At 39.4% G+C, this 7,170-nt stretch overlaps 1 non-coding gene across 1 annotated transcript; it reads left to right on the forward strand.

Annotated features, from left to right (window-relative positions):
* The first annotated feature begins 3,387 nt into the window (after positions 1-3,387).
* On the forward strand, positions 3,388-3,496 carry LOC120268134. Its single transcript, XR_005538803.1, has one exon. It is a non-coding gene; the product is annotated as a small nucleolar RNA R71 (small nucleolar RNA).
* The last annotated feature ends 3,674 nt before the right edge of the window (positions 3,497-7,170 follow it).

Raw genomic sequence — 7,170 nt, forward strand, 5'->3', positions numbered from 1 at the left:
GTACTTGGCCTTAGAACACTAAGTTCTATCTTTTAATGAACTCTTAAGAACTTCTAAGTCTTGTTGAGCTAGCCCTAGTTTTATGGCATGTAGAGTAGTCTGAAGACATAATCTAGGGTGAATGTGAAAAAAAAAGAAAAAAAAAAGAGTCAATGTCAGTATTCATCTGCTAATGAAGCATGAATACGTCTATGTAGAATGTAATCAAGTCGTTGGTTGACTCTTGTGCATAACCAGCATGTGCACCCTCCAAAAAGAATTTTTGTGTAGTCTACTTTAGTTGGACTCGAAAAAAAAAGAAATGAAATGAAAATAAAAACCCTAGTGATCTTTTTGACAGCCTACCAGAGGTTTTGAGAAGAAAAAGGGATTTAGTTTCAAGTTTATGAGTTAGAAGGATCCCACTTGTTCATTGAAGTAGCACTTAACATTTTAAGACTTAGTACTCTTTGTATGTGGAGTGATTGGCATCTAGAGTTGTACTGATTGAAGTCAGTAGGCTAGACCAAATCATGGCAAATGAGATAGAAGATTCACACACATGGCACAGACATATAAGAGGTGAGACAGGATCTTTCTATTATGTTTACTGTTTGTAACTCAACATCTGTATATCATTATCCATTGCTTGTAGATGCTTGTATTTATTTGAGCCGGAGGTGATACATTTAGCCACTTATCATTCTCTTTGTTTTTCATGATTTGTTTGCTTGGGTACAAGCAAACGCTTAGGTGTGGGGATATTTGATAAGTGTCTAAATGTACATATTTTAGTACATGTATTTTATACACTTAGCATGTATTTTTGTAGGAATGGTACCGTTTTATGTTTAATTCTGTATTATTTTCTTAGTAGGGCATGAACAAGCCACGGAGAACACAAGGACATGATTAGGGTGAAAAAGAGAAGAAAACCAGGTCTCGCACATGGAGCTTTTTCCGGACAAAATGTTGTTTTAAGTCATACGGCCTCAATGCAGCTCGGTATTGACCCTGGTATCAACCTCGGTATTGACCCAGTATGCCTCGAATCTTGAAGGTTTTGAGCTCCATGTGACATCTATACGACCCCCATATGGCTTGTATACATTGGGGGTATAAAATCACATTTCTAGGGCAAGATAAAGGACTTTTGGGCAGCCACCACTTGGAAGAGAAGAAGGGAAGAAATGAAGAAATCTTGGAGAGGTGACATTTTGAGGCTAGAGAAGGAGGCAAAAGCATCATCATCAAAGGGAGAGATTTACCACAAAGGAAGGAAGGATCAAGGACTGTGGAGCGGCCTTCAGCTAGGGGAAGCGTCATTCGGCACTTCTTGGATGGGGGAAGCTCATTCGACCGGATTTCCATCTCCTTCTCCATCATTTCATCTAGGGAGTATCATCTATGAACTCATTCTATTTTTTTTCTTGATTTTGTTGTTATTAGTTGGATGATGTCACACTAGACCCCCAAGGCTACCGGGTGTTGGTGAACCTTGGGGGAGGGGGTATCATGTATTTTAGATGTTTTACACTTAATTGAAATGCTTGGGTTGATTTATGATTTAGTTCATTATTCTTCATGCCAAGAATTACTCGATAGAGAGATCTGTAGTTCTTTATTGAGTTATACATGTAGATGTGACCTACTCGTATGTATTAGATCATTAATAAACTAAAAGGGGTTTACTTGTATCGGCATGCCGAGAAATTGGATGTTGGTAGCCCTCCGATTCATAAGGGTATACTTATAGTAAGTATACCTTTATCTTGGGATTTCCTTGTACTTAATGCAATCGTAGGGATGTTAGTTAGGGAGAAATTCCAATTAACATTCGTATGGGATTAGGGTTCAATCGCCGAGAAATCGGGGTTGATCTAATCTTGAGATTCATCGGTCTAAATCTCCCTTGCTATGTTTTATTGTTCATCCATGTATCATGGTGACCCCTCAAGGGGATCCACATCCATAGGCCTTTGCATATTATTGTAGCTCTTGCAATCACTTGTCTTGTTCTTTAGTTCATATAACCATATTTTATTTATTGTCTTGCATTTATTAGATTAATTCTCCTTGCTTAAGATGTTAGGTTAGATAATAGGTTGTGAAGGAAAAATAGGAGCTCCTTAGCCCCGTGGAATATGATTCTTGTGTTCTTACACGAGGTATTACTTGGCGATCCCGTACACTTGCGGGGAAGCAATCAGTTGCCAAGTGATTTCAGACTAGTAGGCCTTTGAATTCTCCCAGTCTAATTCTAGAACACGATTGTCACATTAAATGTCAACGATAAGTAATACTTAAGATAACTATCATACAACCTCTAGACTCCTTCCAATTGTACTTAATGATTCTCTAATTGTGCTACCCCACGAGGTATTACCTGATGACTAATTGTAATACTAATTGCATATTCGCATGTTTACACTTGTACATATTTAACATCACACATAAAGTGTCCGTCAAGTTTTTGGCGTCCTTACCGGGGAGCGCTTAGTCGAGAAACTCTATTAAAACTTGTAACTTAGGGTTTAACCATTTAATCTTTTGTATTTAATTTAGTCAACTCAATTTATCACTTTTTTGTACCATTACTACATAATACTATGAATATTTGTCTTTTCATGGAAGGTATGAGAGGTTAGTTGGAGAGGGTACTAGCCCTGCTTGATCAATATAGAAACCTGATGCACAATACATCAATGCAGTTGAGCAGCTCCCTATACTCAACATTCACTATAGACAACAGGAAGAGATAATGGAATTCATGATAATAGGGGAAACAAAAGAGAGAACAATGAGCAACGTCATAGAGGACTTTATTGGAATTGACAGTGTATAGACAAAAGACATCAACAAGGGGGAAAATATAATTTATGAAATAAAAGATGATGTCAGTTGTTGTTGTTGGAAACTCGTGGTGCCATAGCCTTCTGCTGCCCTTGATTACTCGAAGAAAGGTTTGGGTGGCTTCTCCACCCCGGATTGTAGGTGTTGCTATACGGATTTCCTTGATCTCCCATTGCATTACCTACAAAATCAACCTATTCCACTGAAGTGGTACCACCAATAGAAATCGAGCAATCAGATGGAGCATGTCCTCCCCCACACCCAGTGTAACTCATCACTGCCACCCCTCTAGGAGAAGTTAGAGTGTCTAACTTCTTGCTCGATGATTCAACCTGGGCCACTAATGATGTGATTGCATCAATCTCATGAAGTCTGGCTACCTTCTTTTTGTCTCGTGTGTTCCACTGATAACTGTTCATAGCCATTTCTTCAATAAAATGTCAGGCTTCTTCAGGAATCTTGCTTTCTAAAGTACCTCCTACTACAGCATCAAGTAACTGCTTCGTGCTTGTGTTCAACCCACTATTGAAAGTTTGAATAATCATCCACTCGGTGAACCCATGTTGAGGACATTTCCGCAGAAGCTCCTTGAACCTATCCCATGTCTCAAAAAGAGACTCCAAATTTGTTTGCACAAAAGAGGATATTCTAAACTTCGCAGATTTTTTCAGGAGAGAAATATCGGGCAAGAAAAGCTTCTACCATCTCCTCCCAAGTAGTGATCTATGCTATAGGTAATGAATGTAGCCATTGCTTTACTCTCCCTTTCGAGGAAAATGGGAAGGCTTTTCAACTTGATAGCGTCATCCGTAACAATATTATTTTTGAGCATGTCCCACACTTCGAAGAAGTTCTCAATATGATTGTCTGGATCCTCATCGGCCAAACCATTAAACTATACTGACTGCTATAACATCTGGATGAAGCCTGGTTTGAGCTTAAAACTTTGAGCTATAATCTGTGGCCGCATAATACTAGACTGCGTGCCAAGAACTGCGGGTCTTGCCTAATCTGAGAGCGCCCTCTGCTGCTCAATCTGTTCTGCCATATTATCAGATCCTTCACCTTCTATTTCAGCTTGATTTGGCTGTTCTTGCACAGGTTCTTTTCCCTTTCTATGAATTCCTCTTAAAATATCCGGATCACCTTCAACCAATGTTGAAGGATTTCCTAGAGTCAAAAGCTGGAGCTTCAATAAAAGAAAGAAAAATAAATCATAACGATGGAAGAATAAGAAAGTGTGAAGTAGAACAAGTGATGAATACTTAAAATAGCAAAGTGCAAAATGCTTCCAAAATGCCTATTCCCCGACAACGGCGCCAAAAACTTGGCACACCCCTTGCGTGTGTGTACCACAAGTACACGGGTTATTGAAGTAATAAAGTATCCCAGTGAATGGGTAATCGTATCCACAGGGAATAGTGCTCAGAAACACAAGTATTGCTATTTAACTATAGTGAAAACAATTAGAAGTATGTGTGAACAATATCAATGCAAATAAAAATAAAGAAAAGAAGAAAGAGACGTAATAAAAATAAGCAAAGGTAATCGATAGAAACTGGCGGACCCGAACATTGCTCACCCTAGGACTATTGTTTCAAGTGCAAGACTCCCCATTATGCCTCCTAACTGATGTCTAATGAGTCGTGGAAATTCTAAGACATACGGTCCCAAACCTAAGGTCAACTGTGACTAACCCTCACACTATGCCCCAGCGGAAAGGGATACTCTCGACGCCTCACACTGTGTGGGGTTGCATGAAGATCTGGGCACTCCAAGTGATAAACCCTATTCCCTAACATAGATCTAACCCTTTGGTCCATACAAAAGACCCATAGTCACAATTAAGCCCCAGTACTAAGGATTACTTCAATGCTTCACTCTATTACTTGCGCAACTAAGCCCCAGCGGAGTTTGTCTCTTAGCACTTCACTCTATTATGACCACAAAGAACTCTTGGAATGTGGAGGTAGGATAAATCACATCGAAAGGGAAAGGGACGTTCCGCTACCTCTCGACTCACCCTCTCAACCCTCTCCAACCTTGCTTTGTCTAACCCTCATGGTGTGTCACACATCCATAAGGATTACCAAGATAGATTCTCAATCCTACTGTCGCTCTTAAGGGAAAATAAATGCAATAAACATTCAAGGTTGGAACTCAATTAAAACATCAATTAAAGAAGCAAAACAAGTGTCAAAGAAACAAAATCATCCTAGGATTTACAAGTCCAAGCACCCACTAGAGGTTTAGCTCTCCATGGAGCAAGACACAATCAACAATGAAATCGAAAATAAAAGCATGCTATCCATTGATAAAACCCCCTTGTCGTCCGTATCGATGGTCTTATGGAACTGCCTCGTCTTCTCCAAGGGTTCCCTCATCAAGCCTAGGGTACATCTTGCCGAATTGATGCCAACGAAAGCTCCCGCAATAACTCTCTTCCAAAGAAATGCAATGTTGAAGGCCGTAGAACCACTCCCAAGACCTAGCCAAAGCCTCTCTAAACCCTAGTCTCAAGCACCTCCAAAGATGGGAAAAAGATGAGAAAAGATTAGGAAAGGAATCCCCAAAAAGGCCTCAAATCACGGTATTTATAGGGGCTGGAATCGGGCATCCACATGGCTGTGTGGATTTGCAGACATGAGTTTAACCACGCGTTGTGAACAATAACTGCTATAGTGATTTGCTACAATAAACTGCTTCGGTACTTCGCCGGAATACTCCTGAATCCATTCTTTTTATCTAGGCCACATGAATGGGCACACATTCATGTGGTAGATCGCATCGCTTCTTCAATAAAACCACATTGACGAAGATCTTGCTAGTATTGCACAAGTTGAAACATATGAGTGTGACTGCCTTGGTGCCCCTCCAATTTGTGTGTTCGCCGGAGCACAATGGAGATTGGCACACACTCACATGTCTTTGACCACAACTTGTGTCTTCACATTTGTTCACTCCAAGACTTCATTAACAGATGCATCTACGATCTACTTTTGGTTCCTTTCTTCACCAATTATCTCAAAACCCTAAATGCACAAAAGAACACATATACACTCGAATAAACAATAAAATCTGAGAAATGTAATGCTCAATGTAAGAAAAGAATACTTCGTATTACTTATACACAACACTTATCAATAGAGGTAATGAAACTTTTGGATGCAGGTATCATCTATCCGATTTCAGATAGTGCATGGGTAAGTCCAATGCAAGTGATAGGAAATTGAATGACACCACTCGAAAAGACCATTTTCCTATGCTGTCTATAGATCATATGCTCGAAAGGAATTGGATGTGGAGATCAAGGACAAGAGAGGAGCAAAGAACTTGGCCACCGACCATCTATCTAGGCTAGAAGATCCTGAGAAGAAGTCATTGGGGGACGAAGACATTGATGACACATTCCTTGAAAAACTCTTATACAGAGTTAAAATGGGAGAAAGAGAAAGCTCACATGCGGTAGGATGTTTTGAATAGTGGATGACTATCTACGAAAAATGTCGAGATCTACACGGTAGGATGTTTTGAGAAATGGACCTTTTTAATTCAAGACTGAGGTTGTTTTTCCGTATGGTGTTGTAGAGATAAATCACCTTGAAAGAGGTACAATTAAGGTAAATGGTCATCGTTTAAAGTACTATTTTGGGGAAAGTGATTGGACTAATAAGGGAGAAGAATTAGACCTCTCAAAACCATATCGAGGTAAAAGTAAATATGTTAGGCTCATGATGTAAAACAAGGGCTTCTTTGGAGGTAGCCCAAGTAGTTTTCTATGCATTAGTTCATTTAGTTTATTTAGTTTTAGTTTTAATCCTCTAGTAATTGAATAAAAAGTGGTATTTAATTTAGTGGTGTGAAGATGACTCTGCTTTAGTAAATTCTATAAGTATAATATGATTGTGCAATCTAATACTATTATTAGGAACTGCTTTAATGTCATTTTACACAAGGAAAATCCTTATATTTTCATTGTAAGTATCACAACGGGGGTGGTTAACCAGTTATACACCTGTGGTGATGCAGCGGCAGCGAGTTATGCTATTTTGGAAAATTCGAGTAAGTCTGTCACGGGCTTGCAATGCCAGTGATCATAATTATGATGATATATCACGACCATTTCACAAAGCATACTATTTCTCTCAATATTTCAAAGTTCTGACACAGTCTTACCACACCCGTGGTGAGGCTATTGTGAGCATAACAAGCCCTAAAATGGCTGTTGCCAACAATTAAAATTTTTTTAGCCCTAACTGAGTTGACAACGACCCCAAAGCAGGATTGTAATGGTCATGGTGCCTTATGAGCTAAACAAAATGAACAATGGCCATTGTC

Source organism: Dioscorea cayenensis, chromosome 8 (assembly GCF_009730915.1).
Source record: "Dioscorea cayenensis subsp. rotundata cultivar TDr96_F1 chromosome 8, TDr96_F1_v2_PseudoChromosome.rev07_lg8_w22 25.fasta, whole genome shotgun sequence".
Classification (NCBI taxonomy): Eukaryota; Viridiplantae; Streptophyta; class Magnoliopsida; order Dioscoreales; family Dioscoreaceae; genus Dioscorea; species Dioscorea cayenensis.